The following is a 25,838-nucleotide window of genomic DNA, read 5'->3' on the forward strand; positions in this document are numbered from 1 at the left end:
CCTCCTGAACTGGGAGGCTCATGAATTTTCCATCTGGAACTGCTGCTATGAACCTGGGGAACTGAGGCTTGTTGGTGGCTGCTTGCTGCCTCTCCATGCAGTATTGTGGCGAATTCAACAACTAATTGATTTAGCAGTACAGGAAGGTCACCAATCTTCTTTTTATAGCTGTCATGTACAGCTTGAGATCCCTGTCCTGCAGCTCTTAGCTCTTGGAAAATACATTGCTAGGAGGGCTTGTGGTCTTTTTGTTTTTCCCAACTGCACAATGGTGGCAAATCAGCTGCTTTAAATTTTTTAAGGATTAAAGAGGGCTGTGCTGTGTATTGAATCGCAGGTCACTGCTCTTCTCCAAATCAAGAGAATAAAATTGTTATCTGGTATGGTCACCTGCAGGAATGAAATTGAATAATGACATTAGTACATTCAAGTACAGGTTCATTGACGTCAGATTTTGCTCAAATGTGGTGAGAGCGAATCAGATTACTCAGCCATCAAGTTTCATCACGTGTCTCCATCACACACTAATGGCTTATGCCTTGGGGATCAGCAGAATTATAACTAAAGGTATTATTCTGATGCACCTGATTGGTTATGGAATATAATACAAGAAAGAAAATGCCTTTTCAACCCCTGGTATAATTATTTATGTCTTTTCATGATGAATCAGAAATGTGCTTTTGATATCTATGCAATAATTTGTAGAAATTTTTAAATACATTTTTATGTGAGTTCTTCTATTGACAAATTGTCTACAAATAACTTACTGACTTTTCAACTGCACAACTTATTTGAAATTATTCATAGATTCCTTCTTGGTTTGCTGACTGTTTACAGGCAAGTCCTTTTTAGTATTCAGTGGCTGATATTCAAGTGTTCAGCTTCCAGCTGCACGATTCAGTTCGTATTTTGACACATAGGTCACACAATAGTATTTCTGCTCCCTGACTAAATGCATATAATTCATAGGATCTAGCTTCTTGCACGAATATTTGCATTGAATTACAAAATTCTTATTCTGCAGCCATTCTTTAGCACTTGATTATCAGCAGAAACTGAAACAATCCTTTTTAATCTTATTTACAGAGTATTTATGGAAATGCTAATGCACAGTGGACATTACCATAAATGAACAAATTTGTTGTAAAGCTTCAGCTATGCACTCAGCTGCATTTATATTAGTTTCACTGTCTTTGCCCATGTTCTTTCTATGATCTCAAAATATTAATCATTTAAATTTTTTTTTGCATATGTGGAATTAAGTAATTTTATTACAAACATATATTATTATTTTTTATTATACATATATATTGTTAAATTATAAGCATTTCCTGTGGAAACTGCGTACAGTGACCTCCACCCTCAGTGATGGTTGCAGAGTGCCCTATATGTGTCCTTCCATCTGATTTTACAAGACTTTTCCTGTTATATGTTGCTAGAACTCTGCAGTTCTGTTTAAAACCACAATACCATGAATATAAAATCAATAGACAAATGAAATCCAACACTAACTGGACAAGCCAGAGCCATTAAATGAGCAATAGCCAGCTGCTCTTATGGGTCCCAATCGTTGGTTTGTGGTCTCACAGATCCCTTTTTCCCAACTGCTGTCCCCAACTGCCCCTTGCTCTGTAGAGATAAAATGATTGCAAATGTGGAGACATTTCAGTCCAAGGATTGCACTGGAAAACAGAGAGCATGTTTGAAATTCTTGTACACATTTCTAAAATAACAGTGAGAAACATGCTCTCTTGTTGTTCAGAGATAAGGGAAAACTGCCCTCGAAGAACTAAGGTATCCAAAATAAAAATATATCATTGCTGTTTCTTAGTACATGGACCATTTTGAAAACACTTCTATTATTTTTCTTCACATATTCCAGTAACCACAGTGCAAGGCATCTGGCCTCTCTGGATTCTGTTTACTGTGTTTCCCTACACCTCTCACTGGTCCCTGGGGGTCAGGAGGGTGTTTATTACAAATGAATGTTTAATGTCTGCCTTGGAAAGCTTCTTGTCTGGCTTGGAATTTCTGGTTGCAGTGGAGAAGGGCCCTTTGGAGCATTATCTGGGCCCTGAGAGTAGTTCCTGCATCTTGTGATTGCTTTTAGTGAGGGCTTCCTTGTCTTACTGGTTGGCAGCTCATTTGGCAGAGCTGACACCAATTATTGTGTTTGACCTTCTTCGTTTCCAGTTAACCCCTGGTACAGGAGTCCACTGCATTGGGAGTGAGCTGTGGAGACAGGAGATCCCTGACTCATCTGGCCCTGGGTTCCAGCAGGACACTGTGGCAGCTGTTCAGAGGAGACACTAAGAAAGCAAAGCCCAAAGTGATCAAAATGTTTTCTCCACCTGTCTTGCTCCTGAGGCGAGGCCCAGGAGGGAAAGAAGCCTTTAGCTGTAGACCCTTGTGCCGTAGAACAGCTCTGACTGCTTTTACCTGGGATGTGGCAGCTGGTGCCTGAACCTTAGCTTTCCTTCCCACCTGCCTTTAATTTAAGTGCAGCTGTTTTCTGCTGTAGCTAGGAGATGGAGTGTGCTGACTGCTTTAGCAGCATGTAAAAACTCTGGCAATCTCACTCCGAGGTGTACTCAGGTGAGGGATATGCACACTACACCTCTCCTTGCTGTTTTGAGACTGACATGCTTGTGCCTTGGAGGAGTTGTGATTTGCCCAGATGGGCTGGAGCTGTGCAAGTGTTGAGAAAGCTTTAAAAGGCTGTAAATCTTGATTGCACCATCCATCGGTGTGAAAGAGCAAGGTTTCACAGCCTCCTAAGGCTTTGTCCTTTCTCCCAGTTGCTGTGCTCGCTTTCCATGTGCCAAAAAGCATTTCTCTGATAGAAAGCTCCTCCATGGTCCTAGCTGGAGCTCTGTGCATACTGTTGTATCTTGCCAGCTGGTAGCCACACATTAGAGCTGACTTAAGTAATAATCAATTATAAGCAGCAGCTTTCCCCTGGTGAGTCAAAGGGAACAAAAGTTTCCCCTTGCAGTTGCTCTCTTTGGCATCTTGCAGCTAAGAGCTGCTTTCTGAGGGCCTTTAAACACCTAACTCCATCCAAAATGAAATACAGCTGTCTGTCCAGAGCAGCTGTCTTAGGAGCTATGCCACAGCTCATCTGGAAGCCTTTTTGTGTGCTTGTGTGGCCCAAGAGACCAAGACCAATAATGCAGGGGAGAGTTTTTGTGCAGTTGTTTCCTTGTCATGTTTTCCTGATGGCAATGCCTACCTAATTAGTTGGGATGTTGCCTCCTCTAGATTTTTGTGGAATGCTGCAGTTAAAAGCTAAGTACTCGTAAAAGCTCTTGTTGCCAATTGTAAGGCCAATAGGCTTATATTAGTTCACACTGTCTTTGCCAAACTGTTTTACAAGTTGTGTTGGTCTTTTTCCCTGACTCTCAGTTTCACTGTTTCTAGGCTGGTGCAAAACGCTGAATTGCAGATGTACCCTTTATTGAAATGCTGAAAAAAAAAAATTGAAGCTGAAATTATAGAAAAAAGCACAGGGGAAGGTCAGGCAAAAGATAAGGCCATGGTTATTTTCAATACATACCTTTGCAAGCAGCTCTGTAATAGAAAAACAGAATGCAGAGTCTTGGTTGGAAGGAATAGCCTTGGTTCCCATTTGTTTGGAGGAAACCTGAGTCAAAACCCCTCTTTACTGTTTAGGTAAAAAGTTGCATTTGGGCTTCTACAGACTGCCACATGACCAGGCTTGGAAAGACAGGCAAATCAGCATGTGCAGCGTTTTGGGAATACTTCTAAAATTGTGGGCTGATGAGCAAGGCAGAAGTTCCACCATTTATGTTAGTGACATGTAAAATTTTGAGAGTGGGACGGATTCTTTTGGTTTCATTTGAAACACTTCCAGAAGGCCAGGCTTTTCAGAAACAGCTAAGTATTTCTTGCCTCAGGAGGCTTGAACACCCAGACGGAGACATTTGTACTGATGTATCTCCAAATCGCTGACTACTTCTAAAACTTTGTAAAGCTAGCCTCTATACATCTGTTTGGGATATGTTTATGGTCCTATGGCAGACAGAGTTTTGCCCTCAATTTCAATGGAATTGTAGTTTCCCTTGGCATCCCTCCCTCACTTGTATTCAAGGCTCAGAATTGCTCCTTCTCTAATTGCCTGAGTCCTCCAAAAGGGTATTCACTGACAATACAGTGTTTTTACAACAGAAAACATTGTCTCACATTTTAATAAGTGTATTAATAACTGGGAAAGCTAGGGAGAGATGTTTCTTTGCTGACACATTGTGACAGTGAGCCAAGGAGCTTGATTTCTGCAGCTTTCAGAGGGGTGGCATCCCATTTCTCCAGTTCTGGGAGATCCTTTGGGATTCATCCAGCGTTGTTGCAGAATCTCCAGAGTATTGTGCCATATAATAACAACAATTGTCCTTGATCTAAACTGCATGAGCAGCTCCACACTTGCAACTTCCATTATGCCTCACTGGTTTTGATTACTAGCTCTTTAAACAGCTGAATGGGAGGACAGAAGAGGAAAACAGTGGGATGGATTGGGTGAAAGATGCTGATGAAAAACATTTTCAAATAAGGAAGTTGCCCTTGTAATGAAAACTGGTATTAGTCCTTAAAAGCAACATCACCAGAAAATACCAGTAAGAAATTAATATCTGCCTTCTCCCTAGTCAGTCCATTCTGATGTGCTGTAATCCTGCTGAATGCCGCACAACACAAAATGGCTGTGAGGTACTCAAACAATTGAGCCTTAGCTAAAGAAACAATTACCTCATGCCTACGTTTCTAAGATGTGCTGGAGTTGCTAATACATTTACTGATAGTCATGTTTCTTTTGGACCATTGAAAAGTTTTGAAGTTTTGACCATTTTTAATACTGAATTAAATCTGACTGAAAGAAATCTGTCAGATTTGTCCTTTCCTGAAAGATTGGTGGTCAGAAAGATTATTGCATTTGTTTTGTGGTGGTTGTTTATTTTGGGGTTTTTTTGTTGTTGTTTTTTTGTTGTTAGGGTTTTTTTTATGGTTTTCTTTTCTTTGTTGGTTTTTTTTTTTTTGGTTTGGTTTGGTTTTTTGGGGGCGTTTTTTTGTTTGTTTGTTTTTAACATACAGAGAGTAGAAGGGAAAAAGAAAAACACAGCTCTTATGACAACTTTTAATTTTTGTTTTCTGGGAGAGGAATAGAATGGATATGTCTTTGCTGGTGTTAAGAGTTCTTCTTTATCTTTGTACAACTCTTTGTTTGGCTGGTTCTGTATGTTCTTAATTCCTTCCAGTTACAGGAAGGAATTTCTGTCATTAATAGGTGCCTTTCTGTTGTACAGACAGAGCAAACCTTTTCGAGGTCTTTAAGTTGTCAATAGTACTTACATTTTGGTATCTGATTCTTTATGGTACTTGAAAATCTAGTAGCTATTTCTGTAGGGCTCAGCTCTGCCTTCTCTCAGTTTTCTGCCATGGACAGCCCTAATGCTCAGTGACAGTGATTTCCATCCAAGCCAGTTAAAATGTACTTCCACGTGTGGTGTGAGAGCTTGCTGGCTTGCATGTTCCAAGGAAGTTTACTCACTGTTAATTTTTAAAGTGGCTCTAATTTGACTTAGACTTCAGACTAAGTCAAATTAGTATTTGCACAGTATTTGCTCTGTGCTCTTCTTTATTCAGACGTAAAGTTCAGTAATTTGCAGAAATCAAAGCTTTATTGTGGTTTGCTTGTACCTGTGCACAGCCAGAGCTACCCCAGGCTCTAGGAAGAAGTGGTTAAGAACAGCACAAGTTTGGACACTGAGGTGATGCAGAAGTGATGTAACGTGTGGGCAAGGAGGCCTGACTTGCTCAGTGGGGAATATAGAGAAGGATTTGAGGGGAGGTTTCCTCCATGTCTTGGAAAAGGAACCTTCTTTTCTCTTCGCACTTGGCAATTTGATTTCATGTACTCATCACCAGTTTCATTACTTTGAAGGACCAAAATCTTTGAAGCATGAGCTAGATGTTGGGAACATGATGAAAATACCAAGATGTGTGCTATAGAATGGCTTTGTTGCTGTGGTCAGGAGGATTTAGGTGGAGTAGCAGGCACTGGAATGGAATTTTGCAAGATTTAACTCTTCATTTCAAGAGGATAATGGAACAACATTGCATGCCCTTTTCCATAACTGACTGTGGCTTTCTCTTTGGCCTTTATCACTTCATTATTGGGTTTTGTGTACTTTTTCCTCTTGAAATACTCCTGCTAAGCCCTTTAAAATTATTGTGTGTTTCAAGAAAAACAATCAGGACTTAAGAGACATTTTTGGGGAGTGGGGGAATCTGGAGTTTGTTTAAAGAAGGGGATCTGAAGAAGATAAAACAGAGATATCAGTTATGCAGAACTAATGACGCATTCCAAAGGAGAGTTGAAGAGCTATACAACTCCATGAAGTGCTCCATTCTGTATTAGCTTTTTCACTGGGAAATCTTTTGAAGGACCAGAATCACACACACATGTATTATACATAAAACTCTGTAATACATGAAAGTATATTTGAATCTAACATTGCATGAGGAAGCCCATGGCATTCTCATGGAGCAAGCAAATTACACTAAATTCCCTAGGCAGGAATCAAAGCCTTTCCAAACGAACCTCATTACCAGCTGATGTTTGAATTGCTGTAATAGACATACACCCTTGCTTAGCATACAGTGTGTGCTGCCTTGAATGTCTTTTTCTCTCCCCTTAGATGCTCCTGTAATTCTGGGAACATTCTGCTCAAAATTTTCAACATTCTTTCTCAGGTGAATCAGAGGAAAATGCTACAAGAAATAGATGAGAGCCTTTAAAAAGTAGGATAAAAACCTGCCAGATTGTAGAGCTAATAGAGTGACAGCTTGAGTGTGAAAACCCAAGTGCTGTGCTGCAGTATCCCAGGGATCAGCCAGCCCTTTATTCAAGGAAAGAGGAGAGAGCAGCAATAGCAAACCTAAATTAACAATTCAGGCTGACAGAAAGCATCATTTCTGAGTCAAACAAGAAAAAATAACTTGAAAAACAGTTAGATTGACTGTTGTTTATGCACTACAGATTTTTCAAACTCAAACTGAGGAAGTACTGATAGATGTTAAACGATGATTTAAAAGTATTTGAAGTAGCTATTAATATTGCAAATGCTTCTGTTAGGCAACCTGCTTCCTTGGGGCAGGTAATTTAATCCTCTTGCTCAGAAGTGCAGTTGGTTTCTTCTTCCAATATGTTTAGGGCATAGAGGGCATTTGAATTAATGAGAGGCAGACATAGACTCCATTATCCTTAGCTTTTGGTAAGTCTGGCTAATTAGTGAAACACTTGAAAGAGATATCTTTCATTTCCATGCAATTTCAAAATATTTTTTCATCTGGTAGGGTTGTCATGTGTATTGACTGATAACACATGGGTAATATATGAACCATCTACCTTGGAAGTACCTGCACTAGAGTGGCTCTGAGTTGATGAGTTGAAAACCCCATGATTATGTATATTAAAAAACTTCACAAAACTGAACCTGCCAGCACTTGTTCATTTGGGGGGGGGTGCAGCATTTGGCCTCTTTGGGGCAATATTTGGGTGCCAGCTAAGAATTCCTTGTCCTTATTTACATCAGAATCCCTAATTCTCCTCCCCATGAAAATGAGAAGCATCAATAGCCTATCAACTTTGCTTTTAAGGATGAACTTTACAAGCTGTAAAAGGAACAAATTTGAGGAAAAAACAGGAGAATAAGAAAGGAAGAAACAGTGATCTCCACACTGAAGCAATAAGCTTCAAGACTGAAGATGTTTTCTTCCCAGTTCATTCCCTGGCTTCTTGCTGGATCTTTACTGCCAATGTCTCTCTGGATTTCTGCTTCCCATCTGTAACAAGGGAAATGCTATTTTTTCCCCTGCTTTTTATTTGTTTAGTCAGCTAGCTTTTTGGGCAGGGAGCTCTTTTATGCTACACACAGTAAGAAGCTTGCTTCTGTGGGACCTCAAGGGACTCTTGTGATATGAACAGTAACAAAGGGGCAGGAAGATGTGCAAAGGCATGTTTGGAAAAGATGGCCAGTAGGTGCCTTTTTTTTTCCCCCTTTCTCTTTTGAGGGGAGGGGACAAATTCCTTCGCCTTAGTTGCCAGGGAAGTTGAAGTATTTCTGAAATGTAGCTTTGAACAGTTTGTCATGGTGCTCAGTAGGCCACGTGGCTTCTTTGTGGTAGGATCCCCTATTGTAGTAGTTGCCATGAATATGATTGCCATTCTTGTCACTGGTCCCGGATCAGGTGGTTTTTCCATTTCAGGGTACGGACCAAAAAAAAAAAATCTGTATTATTTTGTTAGTATTAAATAGTAATTGTGAGTGTTAACCGTTGAGCAGCCAGCAGTGTTGGTGGGAAAACTCTTGGTGGACAACACAATGGCTGGTCACAGCCAGCATGGCTTTATGAGGGGAAAGTGGTGCTTGTCAAACCTCATTTCCTCTTACAGTATGGTAACCAACCCAGCTGATCTAGGAAAGCCAGTGAATGCAATCTTTTCGGACTTCAGCAATGCTTTTGGTACTTACATTATCCTTCTGGACAAAACAGCCAGCACACAACTGGATAAACACATCATGTAGTGGGCAAGCAACTGGCTCTCACACAAGGCACAAAGACTTACAGGGAATAGGGTGATATCAGCCTGGCATTTGGTCACTGATGGGTTCCACAGGGCTCCATCCCTGGCCCAGCTCTCCTCAACATCTTCATTAACAACTTGAATGCAGGACTTGAAGGAATACTAAGTAAGTCTACTGACACCATTAAACTGGGAGGAGCTGTGAACTCCCTTGGACAGAGGGGCCCTGCAGAGAGACCTGAGGGATTATAGAGATGGGCATTCTCCAACCATATGAAGTTTAACAAGGACAAGTGTGAGATTCTGCACCTGGGATGGGGCAACCCTGATTATGGGTATAGATTAGGAAATGAGAGGCTGGAGAGCAGTGCCACAGGAAAGGGACCTGGGCTGACAGAACGTGGATTATGAGCCAGCAGTGCCCTGGCAGCCAGGAAGGCCAAGCCTGTCCTGGGATGCAGGATGTCCAGGCCCAGCAGCACCAGCTGATTGTCTTACTCTGCTCTGTACTGGGGCTCTGTCCCACCAGCTCAAGTTCTGGGGACAGTTTTGGGTGCCACAATATGTGAAAGATATTATTAGAGAGTGTCCAAAGCCATGAGGGTGGTGAAGGGTCAGGAGGGGAAACTGTGTGAGGAGCAGCTGAGGTCACTTGGTCTGTTCAGCCTGGAGAAGAGACTGAGGGAAGACCTCATTCCTCACAAGGGGAAGTGGAGGGGCAGGCACTGATCTCTTTTCTCTTGTGGCCAGGAGCATGACCCAAGGACACAGTATGAAGCTGAGTCAGGGGAGGTTTAGGTTGGATATTAGGAAAGGTTTCTTCATCTAGAGGGTGTTTGGGCATTAGTACAGGCTCCTCAGGGAAGTGGTCACAGCACAAACCTGACAGAGTTCAAGGATTGTGGATTTGGCCAGTGTCTGATCATGTAATTTGATGTGCACCCAGATGTGTGCTGGCTGTTCCCCACAGCATGTTGAAGAACTCTCTCACACACTTGAGGTATCTAAACTCAGGTTTCAGAGGTGAGTTAGACTCACCTGAGGCATGGGATGTTGTGACCTACATTCTCCCTGGGTGCAATTTCTGTGGGGAAAAAAATTATGGTGTAGATAGATATGTACCTTTAATTTTCAGACATTGTGACAAGACTGTTTTCAGCAGGGTAAAATGCATTTTGCCCATAGTCTGGTCTGTAACTGAAGTTGCATCTGGTGCTCCTGGGAATGCCAAATCTCACATCTGATCTGAAATGCCAATGAGCCTATATGAAGCTGTTAATGTTTGTGTGAGGTTTTTTAGTTCTCATTACCAACCTGATAGAAAGATAATTCCTCAGCTGTTGTTCCAACCTGTGGGATTTTATCCACTTAATTAATTTTCTTTCTTGTTAAAAAATATCTTTTTTTATGCAACAAGGAGCTGCACTTGACTTGCTTTTCAGAGACCCTTTTCATGTCTGTCAAAGGCACAGAGGCCCCAGAAATTGGAGGGTGAGCCCTAGGGGTAACATGCTTATGGAGGGTGATCTTGGAAATGCTGCCTTGTGTGCTAAGAGCAAGCTGCTGGAGGGGAGTTAAGTCTGCACAGTGGAGGGGTCCTGGCTCCTTCCCTGCTTCCCTCTTTTGCTACCACTCAGCAATAAAATGGAAGCTAGTGACATGACCAAAGGATAACAGACCACTTGCTGAATGCCTGCTGAGAGTTTAGAATGCCAGCCTACACCACCCTCCCCAACCTTTCAGCATGTCAGCAAGCTGTCTATGTAAATAAATACACATATCAAACAATAAGCAGACGCCTTTTTAACATGCACTGTTTCAGGCTGAGATACTCAGTTCTGGTGCAGCTCATCTCAACATCTGTCAAGCTAATGCCAACTCCACAGCTCCCTTTCACTTGTATTTAATGCTCAAAGATATGTGTTGTGTTAAGTAATGAGGAATTGGCTTGCTTTACATCTGTTTTGGTGTTATTTCTGATGCATAAAATGTTAAATGGGACTGCTTTGTGTTCCTCCTGATGTCTGTGTCAGTATGTAGTGCAAACACTCGTTGTTTATGCTTGATTAAGTGGCTTTATACAACCATGTGTGTGGTTGTACCACAAGCATACAAGGAAGAAAAAAATTGTCATTTGCAAAATATACCACCACTGGGGCCCCAAAGCATAGAGACATTGAGGTGGGGAGAAAGCTGTGACGAGGGTTGGATTTAAAAGAAAACTTTTTTTAGAAACTAAATTCCAGTAGAGTCAGTTGTGCCCCTTAAATCAAACTCAGGAGCCACTGAGTCTAAAGCCTCAAGGGTGTGGGGCTCAGTGCAGTGCTGTGGGAGCAGCACCCGTGAGCTGCTGGTCTGGGTCAGGTCATGGCTAATCCAGGGTCTTGTCTCTGATAGCAACCAGCGCTGATTAGAGGGAATGTGAGACTGGGCAACAACCGGGAGAAATTCCACGTAAAGCTTTTGTTTATTTTTGTTTTCTTATTAAAAATGTATTAAGCCCAGATGATCCATAGTCCACTGGACCTACTCCTCTATTGAAAATTCACCTGCAGGCTAGGGGAGTGTTGGATCCTCTAGTGCTGCTGTCCATCTCTGTCCCTCTGCACCAACCTTGGAGAAGAAGCCTGCTCTTTATTTCCTTAATTCACATTTCTCACATGCTACTGCTTTTGCTCTGGTGAGATACTAAGGAATCATATTTTTTAAAAAAACAAGCCAGATAGACTCTTTATGCATGCAACAAGTATTTAAGACAGCTCTCTATCAGACTTTTTTGGAGTCTGCTGAGAGAAAGGAGAATATTACTGCTGCCCAAGACACTTTCAATTGGATTACATCCAAACAAAGCAGAGGGGAGGAGAGATGCATGATCCTCCACTGGAGAGGAGGATTTATATGACCTGATATATCTTATGTTTCTTAATGTTCCTTGAATAGAGATGATTGAAATCTCTTATCTGAGCAAGCACACACAGAAGACAAAATACATTATTAGTGACCCTAAATGTATTAGAGCCCTCTGCTTCTGATCACAGTGGTTCATCAGCTGGAATAGTAACTGGGCATGAATGGGGCTTCCCTACAAGGACAGGACTGTTCTTCCATAATGGAAAGGGAAAATTGCTACTAAAGATGCCATTGAATCAAAATTTTGATGACTCTTAGTATGCCTGTCTGTGCCACTTTCCATGTTGTGGTTTCAGATCACTTTACAAACGAACAAACTTTTAACTTCACTGTCTTCAAAGGCTGGGAATTAATATTCAATACCTTATGTCTGAAAGGACTAGGACTGTGTGCAATAGGATATGTTTTTGTTAGGCAGCAGGCACTTTGTCCTGTGCAGAAGTGTATGGATGTTCATTTTCTACACACAAGCACTTGCACCTCTCAAATATTTGCCCTTCCTCTTCAGAGAAACCAGGATGTGGCTGGTATGTGTGTATTTGAAATGTCAGGTTGTACAGAGCAGAGAAGAGTCTTGTAAACAAACACCCATGGGAGGATGAACCACAGCTGAAAGAGTCTACTGGAGACACAGGCACGGAGAACATCTGTACCATTTGGTACAGATGAAACATCCAAGTACCATTTGGTGAGCCCTTGCACTGCTCACTAGACCATGCTGCTGCTCTATTGCATGTAAGATGAATGTCCAGGGTGCAGAGCACTCCTCACCAATGCCCCTGTGTTCCCACTAAAGCCACTGTCTCATCCTGGGCAAGTGTGAAACAACACCTCTGCCCTGGGGAGCAGGGAGCTGCTGACAGAGGGCTGATACCCTGGCGTGGGAGGAATTTCCTTTCATGTGGTCTGGCGTGACATTAGCACTTTCCAGCTGGCTTGTAGGTGGCTTTGTAATCCCTGGATTGACAAATGGCTGTTCAGCTCAGTATGGCTGTCATCTTCCGACAGCGTGACAGAGACCGGGAGCTTGACATGTCCTGCTGCCTTGACACTGAGCCCTGTCTCAGTGAGGAGTTGCTGTGACAAGACCCTCTCCCCCAGCTTTTCGTCTTGATCCTGAAGGAGGTGCTAAGCACTGTGTGATGCAGAGGGGTCAGAGATGCTACTTGATGTTTCACATGGACAGTTGGTATTAGCTCTGAGATCTGGAGCAGCTGGGCAGGGCAGAGGATTTGGGCTTCAAAAGAAAGCATATTAACAAGGTAGACTAGAGAGGAGAGAATTAATAACATGAAATGGATTTACATGGCGCCATCTTCATATCTGAACTGGAGCTGTCAGAGAAAATGAGATCCAGACTCGCTGCTGTTCTCCAGAGAGGAGCTGTTATGGAACAGTTGCTTAGTTAAAGTGTTGGCCCCACCTCTGTGCTCCGTGTCTGGCTGATTTCTGCAAGTAGAAAACAGGCACAATCTGGCATGATTCCTTCTCCTCCCACACTGGTCTTTTGTGCCGTTCTGCAGGCTCTGATTTACCTTCTTTTGCTTACCTTGAGCACCTGTTGGTGTCTTCCTCCCACCCTTACCTGCCTCTTAACTCCATCACCTTCTTTTTGATCCTCAATCATTTCTGGCTTCCTCCATTCAGAATAAGTAGTACTTTATCATCTATCCAGTAGGTGAACAGATGTGTGCATGTTTGTTGCCTACAAAGAGGGGGGTGTGTGTGTTAAACACCTAACTACCTATGTTTTATCACACACCATGCCATCCTCTGTTCTGGAACTTGCCTTTTGGGGACTCACAGCATCTCTTCCTGGGCATGACTCTCCTCTGCTGTGCCGAGGAGCAAGAGGGGAAGATGCAGAGCAACTGTGTTGCTTCCTCCTTAGTCTGCTAGAAATAGTCCTGTCCTATTGCTTTCCAGTGAAAGCCCTTTTCTGGTCAGCCTAATGAACTGGAAAGTAAGGATGAAGATTTTGCCTGTAGTCCTGACCTTGACAGGGTCTTTGGAGTCACTGGGAGACACTTTCCCTCATTTCCTTCAGGTGTACAAGAAAGAGTCGGTCTTTACCTAAGCAGGAGGAAGTAAAACAAGGTGGCAGTCTTCTCCTCAGGTCCAGTATGTATCTTATGTATTTTCCTTGCTGTTTCTGACAGGTTGACCAGCCTTGATCACAGTGTTAGAGACCTGAAGCAAGGATCCTGACAGATGCATATTCAGTACAGCCTGACTTCTTGAGGAGAACAAGTATTTCCCTGAAAGTCCATCAAAGCAGCACACAGGTAAGGCAGACAGTGCTTCTGATGCTCAGGCTCACTTGCACTGGATTGAGCAAATTACTTTTTCCATTCATTTGGCTCAAGAAGGGCTTTGTAAACCACTGCCTTCCGTCTGCAGGGATGAAACCTTACAGTGTATTTACAGCATGGGGAACATTTCTCAGCAAAAATGTACTTTCAGAGGATCAAGACTGCCCATATGGTTGAGATAAATATAGGTTAAAAGTGTGGAAGGAATATGCTGAAAAAAGAAAAATGTTACATATGAGGTATTAATAAAATAATATTTAGACTTTTGTGTTCTAAAATAATTTTGTATTGAAAATACCTTAATTTAAGCAGAAAACTTTTTAAGAAAAATGAATAAAGGAATGTATGTTGTGGTGAAAGGGTTTACTAAGAAATTAATTTAATAATGTTGTTTTCAACTCAGAAAGATGTATCAGGTCATCCGTAAGGGGGAAAAAACAAACACAAAAGCCTTGCAGTTCTAATTGCTATGACTCATGGAAACCAGATCTAGAAAAAATGAGGCCCTTTAGTCCAAACTCTTAATCCCCTACTAGTATGTAACATCGTTCCCAGCAGCGTCTACCAGCCCTGATTTAAATGATGGGATTTTCCCGTGTCCCCTTGGGATACTATTGCACAGACTAATAGAATTAATCTGCTTACTTCTCTTTCAACCCCTGACCGCTGCAGATGCAATTACTAGTAGGTGATGGGAGGATTCTGTTTCCTAGACTGTATTATGAAGGCTTAGGGCTGTATTGTGTTAAACCAGACATCAGTTGCAAGTGTGTTTGCATGAGTGTGGCTTATCTGTCAGTACTCATTACAGCCCCATAAACGTCTCCAAACTACATTTCTCAGACTTAGGAGCTTTTCTGCAGTCTAATTCAAGATCTGATAAGGTACGGACTAATGTATTTGAATGCCTGTGAGAAAGACAGTATGATTGGGAGCTAAAGTGAAATGCAAAGTCATATGCTGCCAGTGCTAGAGACTCGAAGAGGCAATTTACTTCTGTGCTTCTGGAGCATTCTCTGATCTCTCTGGCTTTTCTCCCAGACAGTTTGGTGGGATGAAATTCCTTTTTGCTGTGTGTGGTGCTGCTGGAGGTACCACTGCACCTTTCCATCTGTGAATTTCAGCTTGTCTTAGACGAATGGTGTGGGCTTCTAATGTTTACTGAAAGGCTCCAGTTGAATAATCAGATAAAGTCAAATAAGTTTGAGCTGGAAAGCCATAGCTGGATCTATTTAGTTAATACAAAGTAGAGCATCTTGCTGAGGTATTTCACCTGTGGTTTTTTCTCTCAAATTTGGAAAAGTTTTATTAGGGAGAACAGTTAGTTTCTAAAGCAGATGAATGCCAGAATGCAGATGACCGGGTCACACGTGGAGAGTACAGCAACAGCTGAGCTGTACAAATTCCTTATGTGGATTCATCCACTTGCAAAGTGAATTAAAAATAACATCCTAATAGAAAAAGCAACTGTAATATAATTGCCATTGGATGTTTGAATGAGATTTCAATGTGAAATGGATCCTGGGGGTCCTGAAAAACTGGGGATGTGCCAGCCTTCCACATGGGCTCTGTCCTCTGGCACTAAAGGAGGAGGTTACAGTCCTGTTCCTCCTCCCTCTCAATAAATCCTGGCTCTAACACCATAGCTTTCCTGGAGTATTTCTTCAAACAGAAAGCCTAAATATAATCTTAGCCACTTAGCTACTGGTCCAATCTTTCATTATCAAGATAAGTTAATTAAGCTTATTAAAATCTGACTAAGTTGCCTGTGTTTGTCAGGTACAAAATTCTTAAACACTGAAGATTGCAAAGCTTTGATATGCTCAATGAATCCTGCGCTAATTTTCCCATTGTTTTTAATTACTTGAAACTCTTTTCCAGTTTGGTGCTTGGCTGCTTCATGTGGTTTTGTAATGTACTTTAAAGGATGGGGAGGTGGAGACTAAAGCCAGGGGTAATGATCCGTAGCACTCTGGATCATCTGCAGCTTATGTTCCCTGTCCCTGCTTTGCCAGTCAAGCTTTATTCCAGTGAAAGTGTCAGTAAGCCCAAGGCAGATAGGCACTGTTCCTCCTCTCCCCTTCGCTTTTTCTTTACCCTGAAAGTTTATCTTGCTGCTCGCTTTTTAAAAGCTTTGCATTAGCTGGGGGGCCATGAAGTAAAAGGCATGCTTTAAATACAGATGATGGTGATAGTCCTTTCAAAAGCTGCATTTCTCAAGCTGGGAGCTATTGACCCCTTTCAGTGCAGTCACAAAGAAATTCAAGAGGAAATGGAGGGTGAGGGCCAGCAGGGAATATTTTTATATATATATATATAATTTTTTTCCCCCAAGTCGTTTTCTTATTTCACCCCCTGCCAAGCTGGCTATTGTTTGTGCCTCGACATGGGATACCAGTGGCCATATAAGGAAAATGGCACAATGTTACATTCTTTCTAAAAATTGATTTCTTACAGTTACTTTTTCTTCCTCCTTTGCTGAAAGTTGTCCTGTTTTGATGCGAGCTCTAGGCAAAAGGAAAGTGGTCACCTATGGTACACATGGTATTGCATCCTGGGCTGTGCAAAAGACTTTGTTATCTCAGGTGATGAGGAAAGCAGCAAAATGGCAAATGAGGCAGCTACTATGAAAGGAGAAGAGGATGTTGCATTTTCCTGCATCGCGAACTCAGTAATAATGAGTAATAATGATGTTTGTTTTCTCGCCTTTTTTTCTTGCTTAAGAGGATGCTCAGGCCATGGGACAGAGGGAGAGAGCACCCCTCTGTGTCCCTTTTCATTCACAATCTCCCTTCATGTTCATACATGTTTGCAGCTGAGGTGCTGGGTGAGTGGCACGCACCAGTTTGGGCTGGCAGCTTCCTCTCTGTTGGATGACCAAGCTCACTGCTGGGGACCCGACCATCCCAGCAGGCAGATGAAACGCTCGAGGCAGCAGGAAGCCAGGCTGTGAGCAGCAGTGTTTCAGGGGTGAAATTCTGCGGGTAGCAGGGGTCAGTCTAAACATGCACCAGCTCAGCAAAAGGACTCCTGAAGTTTGGGATTTTTTTCCTGGTGCAACTGTCACTTGTTGATGAAAAGAAAGTGCCTGCTTTTTCGAAAAAGTCTGAACTTCAAACACATCCTCTTAGCAACTTCTACAAAGGAACAGCTGGAGCAACATGAGCGCAAAAAAGGCCAAATCCCCTGACTCCAGAAAGGAGTGGGAAAAGTACAGGTTAGGAAGCTGGGAAAAGACAACTCTTGGAGAGGAATGAGGGCATGTGTGTGCATGTGAACATAAGACATAGGCACTCTTCCTTTTGTCTCCTCTTATAGCCTCTTGAATTGGGATGCACTTTTTAGTTACTCTTTCTATGGTTGCCATCACTTCTGGTTCCTTGTGATGCTCTGCTGATTGTCCCCATAAAAATCTGTTCAACAACTGATAATGTTGCAAACTTGTTAAAAATTAAAGTAGAAAAAACCCAATTCCTTCTTAAAAAGAAGAAGCAACACATTTTGAGGTTCATTTACCACAATTATTTCACAATACTCAATCTGTGTTTTGCTGAGGTGTGATTACAGAAGTGGAAAAAGGAAAAGTATTTTCTATAAACACATTTTTGGGCAGAATATTAATAGTTCAATGTTATTATGATGATTATCTCTGTGTGCAGTGACAACATACACTTTTTTCCTTATTAAAATGTTGAACAGTTTGACAACTTTTAAAGAAACTGCAATTTAGTGAGAATGGAGTAAGGACTTTTTAAAGGTTCGGAGTTTTTTATAAAAGCCTGTAAATGGAGGCTGCATTGACCGAAAGAATTGGATATCATACTAAGAAAGTTCTAATTTTCTTTAATTTTTCTTTTGACTGTGAATTAAATTCTTTGGAAAAGCTGTGCTACTCTCCAATACCTACAAAATTAGTCTCCAAGAGAATTTTCCTCTATTATAAATTGTATTTATATTAGAGATAAAACTGGGGAAGCCTTCTGGGCTTTACTTTACTCTGAGCTTGGTACAGCAGGGGAATGAGCTCATATAGCTTTTTCTTCATGAAAGGCAATTTGGTGCCTCCTAAATGCTGTCCACTGTGGTATCAAGAGGAGCTATCACAGTGAGTGGTGTGGAACGATGCGATGCCCCATGTGCTTGGTTCTCAAATTACCAGTGAAGCAGCAAATGGCTCCTGACACGTACATGGCTGGCGTGGGACGTCTGAGTTAGCTCTGCACAGATAAATGGGATGCTCCTGGCCCGGCAGCCGTTGCTGCAAGCTCCCTGCAAACTCCCAGGCCACGTGTTTTGGTGGCAGCGCATTGTAACTGTCCCAGGAGCTGCAGTGGTTCATGTTTGCCATGTGCACGCTAACCGAGGAGAGAGGAGCGTCGAGGGTGAGTGCCAGGTCAGCCATGCATCCCAAGCACCTTCTCTGAGGAGCAGAGCTTGTGATCTCAGCTGGGATAGACAGAGGTTTCAGCTCTTCTGCTGCAGGAGGTGCTCATCAGGCTGTAAGCGGCTGCTGACAGTGCAGCATGGGTTTGCCACTTCTGTCTCTAATGGCTCTAGAGGACTCAAATCAGCTAGAGCGGATTCTGCCAGCAGTGGGTTGACCTTTGGGGAGGTATTGCCCCAGAGACTTGGAGCTAATCCTTCTGATGCTAACCATGGTGCATGTGGGGATTGGTTTGGGCTGTGTCTGTTTCCCTGTGAAGTTGGGAGCTTGTGTAACATGCAAATGATCATGATGGAGGAGGAAAGAAATTGTCATTAGAAATATATCTCTAACAGTTCCTGTCACTTACATCTAATGCTACAGAGTAATTTAAAGCTTTTTTGACTAACTCTATCATGGGTAAAGTGCTTTGTCAAGGGAAATGAGGTTTACCCAATGTGACAGGACAGAAAAGCAGAGCTGCCTTTCATTGTTGTGCCATGTCCTGGGTGCAGTGACTGAGATAGGGTGTCCCTGAGAATAGCAGTGAAGGATTTGCATTGCTTATTTTGAGACCTACAAAAGTACAGTCGCTTTTGATTTGTGCATTTTGAAAATTATTGAGTAAAGCTGGGGACTTACTTTAAAAGCTGCTAGAACTATTCTCTCACTGTAGAGATTTCTCAGGAAACAGATACATAAGAGGGGTATATGTGCATGTATTTGAAGCTTTTATTCTTGGGCTTATGAGTAAGAGCTGGGATCAGTGAAAGGTGATAACTACTAAAATCAGTAATAAGGATAGTATTACACTCTTAAGCAGTGAAGTGGGTTTGGGGAATTTTGCATTCAATTATTAGCTCTGTGCCTAGACTGCATACTGACAGTGAGAAGCAACTTGATTCCTCGCTGCCTTCCTTCCTCACCTATATAAAGATGGTAAAACAGCAGATAAGATTTTTTTGTGTAGGAAATGTATTTTATTTTGTGTAGAAACTAGCTTTGTGGGTCTTTGCCTTCCTTTTCAGAGAAGTCTGATGATGAAAAAGTTTTAATTGTGGAGGGTTTATCTTCATATTTTTCCCCGTTGTTCCTCCTTTCTATGACAAAACAGGAACAGGAAGAAAAAGTTGAAGAAGTAATCCATAAATTCCCTTTCCTCCCTTGTAAAACTGCATATCAAAAAAATTCTATTCAGCTTACATTAAAAAGAAAATAAATTGAAAACTAGTTGATTGTTAAAGTTGCAGAGCATGAAAAAGGTTATTATTACTATCGACTGCCCTGACCTGTTTTAAAGCTGAGGTTTCTTTCTTGCTTGCATTGATGCATCTATTTAGTCAAAATCTTGAGAGCTCTTTTGAGAGAGGAGCCTACCCATAGGTCACCTGCTGGCCAGGCTTGTGTACAGTAAAGATAATGATAATCTAATGTCTGGTTTGTCCTTTGTAAGATGACTCATGCTCCAGTTACCTTCTAATGGATGGGAGTTGCATCCTTGGCAGACATTACATTTGTTGACAGCTCCTGGGAGATAAGAAAGTAGGGGCAGCCTTGGACATGCTTGTGCTGGACATTCAGGGCTGTTCTCCTCAGAAGAAAGGGTCAGGAGAGCTGAGGTAGAGAGGACATGCAGGCATTTTGTGGCTGGATGTGATGAACGGGGTTATAAAGGCAGTGCTCTGCCTGTATTTTAGCTTCCAGTGGAGGTCTTGAGCTGAACATGTGTGCAGCTGTTCCTGTCCCAAAAACATGGAGTAGAGCACGTCTATGAGTTGCCCAACACCCCCAGCAGCATGTGCAAATACAAATATATTTCAAAGAATTATGTTTAAGCAACATAAAATTCCTTTTTTAATCATCTGTGAAAGATTTATTTTCAAACGTCCAATCACTAATGAGGTGCTAATTTTCAGATGAACTTCTAGCACTGTCTTGACATTTTAAAGTATCTAGGAGCTTTAACAGGCTTAGTCCCTCCCTGCAGCTTGGCAGGAGCCAGCCCTGGGCCCAGGAGGATAGGAGGAAGCTTTTCCTGTGACCTGGTCTTGTGTAATTGCCACCTTGAACTGTTTCTGGCACTTTTCCCCGGTGACTGTTAACAAAAGGATATTGGAGTTCATGGCTATCCAACCCTCTGGTTTCCCCATGCTCAGCAGCAGGGCTATCAGGCTTGGGCATTTTTGCTGCTGTCTGGGTAGCCCGTGCTGATGCTAGAGAGAGAAAGATGGACACCCAGTGCAGTACAGAGAACATGTTTGGCAAGGCAGAATTTGTCACTGACTCCTCAAACTGACCTGGACCATTTATAACATTTCTGGCTGCAAAGTGTATCCAAGAGTACATTCCAAGAAAGCTAAAAATAATATCCTCAACCTTAACTTATTTCTCCCATAAGGATTCAGTTAACAAGAAGGAAAGAGTTTGTTCTTTTTTCCCCTCCATGCTAAAGCGCTCAGCTCTCAGAATGGAGCTATAAGTTTATCACAATTATTGGCCTGTGAGTTGGATTCATGTATGGATCACGTTACTGGAAAGTGTAATTATTTGCCAGGACTGCCTTTGCTTTTCCATTTCCCTTTCCATCTCCCAGTTCTGTATGTTATCTGGTAGCAGCACTGAAGGCCAAAGTCTCTCTGAACTGATTGGAACCAGGAGCTGGCTTTCTGCTCTTCTGGGTCCTTCTGCCAAAAGACAGTGTTCAAAGTAAAGACTGTAAGTACAGACTACTCACATGAGCACAATTTATGGTTGTTTAAAATACCTGAAAATCAGTGCAGCAAAGCTCTGATTCTCCTGGAAACTTAGTGTGACCACACTTTGGAAAAAGTTGTGTATATTCCACAAGTCATCTCAGGAAATGCAGATAAGTGATGGCGACTTCTAAAAAGCAGTGATTAAGTGTTTTCTAGTTTGGGTTTGTTGGGGTTTTTTGTTTGTTTGTTTGGGGTTTTTTTGGGTTTTTTTTTTTGTTTATTTTTCAAGATGTAGTTGGAAAGAACTCATTTGGAAAAGTCCAAATTAGCTAAATGTAAATCCAAATGTTTAGGACTAGCAATATAAATCCCCAGGGGTGCTCAGTAGTCCTGAATGTTAGGTGTATAAAGCAAATCCCAAAGTGCCGCCTGAGCTTCTTGGGATCTTGGTATTTTTCTCTGTTTTTTTTTTTCTATTGATCAGTAATGACAATTGATAAAAACTCTAGTGCTCTGATGGTTTTTTCCTGTGAATAGAAAATCAGTTGTGCATATCAAGTGTGTGAATCACATCTCTGTAGTAGACAATTTCTATGAAAGACAAAAATTGCACAAACTTTTATATCCAAGAATCTTCACAGAGACCATACATCTTCATAAAATCAAGTTAAAATTAAGTAAATAGATTCAATCAATAGTAGGGCTACATATATATATTTGTAAACATTAAAATATTTACTTCCAGATTTTTAAATGCAATATATCTTTTGTTTAGAAATACTGAAGCTGATTTTTTAATATTAAAAAATGAAACCTATATTTTCCTATTAAAATTAGATCCAAATATTTTATAAAAAGAGCTTTTGTGCGGTTTTGTGTGGGGTAGTTGGTGGTTTTTAAGTTAGAAAATGTAAAAAAATAAAATTTTATCTTCGATTCAACAAAACTTTGCAGAATTAATGTGAAGGAATACCTTATATTTTTTTTTGTTTTAGAAGAAATCTTTACCAGTTCAAACTGAAGCAATTCTTCCCATCTGGTTTGGTCTTTTTATTTTTTTCTTTTTGTCATCCAAACAACAGAATCTTTTGATCATCTTGCTATGTTCTTTCTGGGTATACTGATGTAGAGTAATTTTCGTTTGGTTGGTTTTTTTAAAATGTAAAATTTCTTTTTGTGCCCCATTTCTGAGAGAGGTTGGGGCTTGTCTGGCAGGAAGATGATGAGTAGGGCATTACTCTCCCTTCTGCTGATGAGTTGCTTTTGCTGCTCTTAGTGGCAGGGAGATTGCTCTAGGTTTTCCTGTTCCTATTTTCTCATCCACCTCTGAATTACTGAGTACTTTCAGCTGCAAGTCAAGGAATAAGGCATGAATGCTCCTTGTTATCATTAAATGTTTTCTTTGCTAATTCTCTTTTATTGTGTCCCATTGATTTGCAGCTGAGAATTAAAATAACTGCCTTCAGCACCAGCATCAGGCTCTGTTTGAAACCTCCAAAGAGCATTGTTTATCTTCCCTGTATCGCTCGTACTGTGCCTGCCCAGGATGAGCAGCACTCTCCTCCCCATTCCAAGTGGTTCTGTTACTGAGGAATGTTGGATAGATACCATTGTACACACAGTAGAGGTGCCCCAGCTTTGGGGTTTGAGCTTGATTTAAAGGGGAGGAGGATGGAAGGGAAGGGAATGTTTGGTTTTCTTCAGGAGAGACCCTGGCAGTAGTGCTTTGCAGAACTGCTTTAAATGTGCTCCTCAGGCAGGGAGGTCTGTGGGTGCAGGCGAGCTGCTCAAATGTTTCCATGCAGTGCTCAGGGCTTCTGTCCCAGGCACGTACTTCATTACTGCTTCAGGGAAAAGCATTCTGGGAGTCATCAATCAGCATCACTCTGGGCTGCTTCTCAATCAGAGCTCCTCTGATGTGTCTTTCAGTGCTGCTCATTTTGTTTTTAAGTTCTGAATGAGGGATCGATTTGTACAAAACAGAACCAGGCAGAAGAGTTGGCTTTGCAGTGGGTAAAAGCATCTGGCCTATTTTCTCCAAAGCATTTAAATGTGTATTTTAAGTTGTAGGTCCTGAAGAAGACAGTGGTGGCAGTTCTTTGCTGAAGTGTGCTCTGAAGATCTCAGTGGTTTCCTAACAAAAGATTAAGTCATCCTCTTGGATCTTTGCTGTCACCTCTGATCTGGTGCACATCTTGTCTCAGAAAGGTCCCTGTGCTTCAGCTTTACAGTGGTGCCATATCACTGTCCTGCCCCTTTATTTATCCTTCTGTCCTTCCACTTACCATAACTCCAGATTCTTTGCAGCAACTCTTCTTGCTTTTGCTGAGGCAGTGCTGCAAAATGGACATGTTGGGAAGGGAAAAGCTGTAAAAAAGATTTATGTTGTTCAAGATAGTCTTTATGTGCATAAGACTTTGGGGGAAAAGCTTGTCTGATTTAAAAGATAGAAAGCTTTGCCCTTTCTCTGTCAGTGGGTGAACTCAGATTGAAATCCAGGACACCTACCTGGTACACAGATCCCACCTCACCCTTCTTATTTAAGCAAATTGCTGTAAAATTGGTGTAGCTGGCTGGAAAGCCACACCCTGTACTGCAAAGGATGGGAATTGCACGGCCTGAGTTTATCTTCTCCAGGACATCTGTACGAGGTGCACTTAGACCATTAGTTTCTTATGTTCCATGCCATTGCTCACAAAGGAGAAAAAAAGGACTGTACTTATTTTTCCCCAAAGTTCAACTGGAGTTGAAGGGAGGTAGTCTTTACCTCCCTTAATGAGTAACTTTATACTGTGCTGTCTCCTGCAATAACAGCTGTCAGTGCTAGAAGGAAAATAAGCTATTTGCCAAGGCAGTGAGGCTGTAAAAGTTGGTAAAAGAGAAGGAAAGCTATGGACAAGGAGCTGAGATTGCAGCAGGAGTCATGAGAATTCCCAAGCTCTGAAGTGTGCTCCTGATTTTATCTTTCCATACAGCCCGGGGGGTAGTGTTTGTTTAATGTTTCTAGTCATGGTGATTGAAAGTAAAAATCCTGACTGGATAGTGTATTAGTACTGTGATGATGAGGAAGGTTAGGCTACCTGTTGTGTTTGCTCACAGTGTTGTTGTGTCACAAATTATGTTTATGGCTAAAAACCTCAAATGCTGACACAGCATCAAGTAAGGCAGGAAAGGGCCATTGTGACCCCTTTTTCATCCTAGACACAAGGTTTCTTTGAATTAAGCCTGGTTTGGATCAGAGCATCTTTGTGCAGCAATTTGCCATACCTTTTTTTCTTCACGACTGTTCTTCCCTGTATATCTTGCAATTACATAATATCCATCTGGCAGGTTGAAGAATTGTTTGAAAGGCAGCTGAACACTACAGCACCTCTCTGAGCATATTTCCAGTTCTTTGTCAAATAACTTCTTCCTCTGCAGTTCATGTTTTAATATCAGTAGCCTATAGATTATCTGAGAATTGAAGCTGCTTGGGGACCAGATTTGTCTATAACTTTCTTAGCTCATGGTGTTCCTTGGTTTTTCCTCAAATATGAAATCTTCATCAGACTGCCTCAGTCTCTGTCAACATCAGCTGAAGCTGGAGACCCAGTGGAAGAGTGCATCATGAGTAAACCTGCCCAAGGCCCTGTGTATGAAATCTGAATGCCACTGGAGTTGTGTACATACTCCCACAGATCTCTCCGGCCCAGAAGTTTATCCCTTTGCTGATGAAGAACTTCTTGTGAATATAAGGATTGATGAATCATCTGTTCTCAACTGATCTTTTCCTCCCACAAACTATCTCTGAAGCCTGGTAATGTGGATGCATGTCCATTAATCACGACACTGGTAGGGTCAGAACATGGCTCCAGGAATTGAGACTGCTGCCTATAGGTGGCTAGTAAATCCGGAAAATCCATGCAGTAGGAAGAGGTATACCTAGGTAAGAACGTACAGAGCACTGAGAAAGAAAAGGGAAGGTCACAGTAAATTTTATACCTTCCCAGTGAGCAGTGCTGGGAAAGCAGGCAGCCCCAGGGAGACCTTGGAACATGCTTTCATTGACAGAAAGTAGTTAGGCAGCTTGTTTTACTCTCTGTCTTTAAAACTGGAAAAGCTCCTATCCTACACTCCATGAAGTCTGGGGAGGTACCTGTCCCAGCTTCTCCTGTTGTGCACTGCAGAGGTTTGCAGAGCCTCAGGGTTTCCTGTTGCCTGGATACAGGGCAGTCCTGCATCTCAGCCCCCCTGCGAAAGCAGGGGTCGTGCGGGGAGAGGTGGGCAAAGTATTCCCTGTGCACTTGGAAGCAGGAGCACAAAGTCGACCTGATGCAGTCTGTAAGCTCAGAGCTTCCTTTTACTTTGCTCCTGTTATTATTATTTATCATTATTATTGATAGGAGAAAAGTGCAACCCAGCTGCTCGGCGCAGAGATCTGAGGGCTCCCGCAGGGTGAAGCGCTTGGTGCCACTTAGCAAACCAGCCACTGTGCTGTCTCTGGCGTGTGCACTTTATTTCACATGCTTGTTCTGAGCCTCCTGCTGTTGCTCACACTACAACTGCTGACAAGTAGCCTTCCTGGCAACATGGAATCACAGCCTGTGACTTGAGACCCTGTGAGTACAATACGAAGAAGGCACTGACTGATGAATATTTAAAAATAAATTATTTCATCTTAAACATGAAAATGCTCTTTGCAGTTCATACTCATCACTGCTTAGTGACAGTGAATGGCCAAGTCATGCCATATTCTTGTGTTCAGAGGGGACTATGCTGACTGTAGGGCAAAAACCTTCTCCTCTCTCCTTTGCTGAGCACATGAAACCTTATTGTTAGGAGGATGCCCTGTTGTACAGCACATGTATAAATGTCTATAAACTTCACTTTTTTGACTGAGAGTCAAAAATAATTTTTAA

The 25,838-nt window shown here is 41.9% G+C and overlaps 1 protein-coding gene across 3 annotated transcripts in view; it reads left to right on the plus strand.

The window, feature by feature from the left end:
* TSPAN18 (tetraspanin 18) overlaps window positions 1-25,838 on the plus strand; it is a 121,938-nt gene that overhangs the window by 48,453 nt on the left and 47,647 nt on the right. For all 3 annotated transcript variants that reach the window (XR_005630042.1, XM_039730948.1, XM_039730947.1), the window contains exon 2: window positions 13,669-13,794. The gene's annotated coding sequence lies outside the window, so the exon portion shown is untranslated. The remainder of the gene's footprint in view (window positions 1-13,668; window positions 13,795-25,838) is intronic.

Source organism: Passer montanus, unplaced genomic scaffold (assembly GCF_014805655.1).
Source record: "Passer montanus isolate IOZ18808 unplaced genomic scaffold, ASM1480565v1 scaffold75, whole genome shotgun sequence".
NCBI classification, from domain to species: Eukaryota; Metazoa; Chordata; class Aves; order Passeriformes; family Passeridae; genus Passer; species Passer montanus.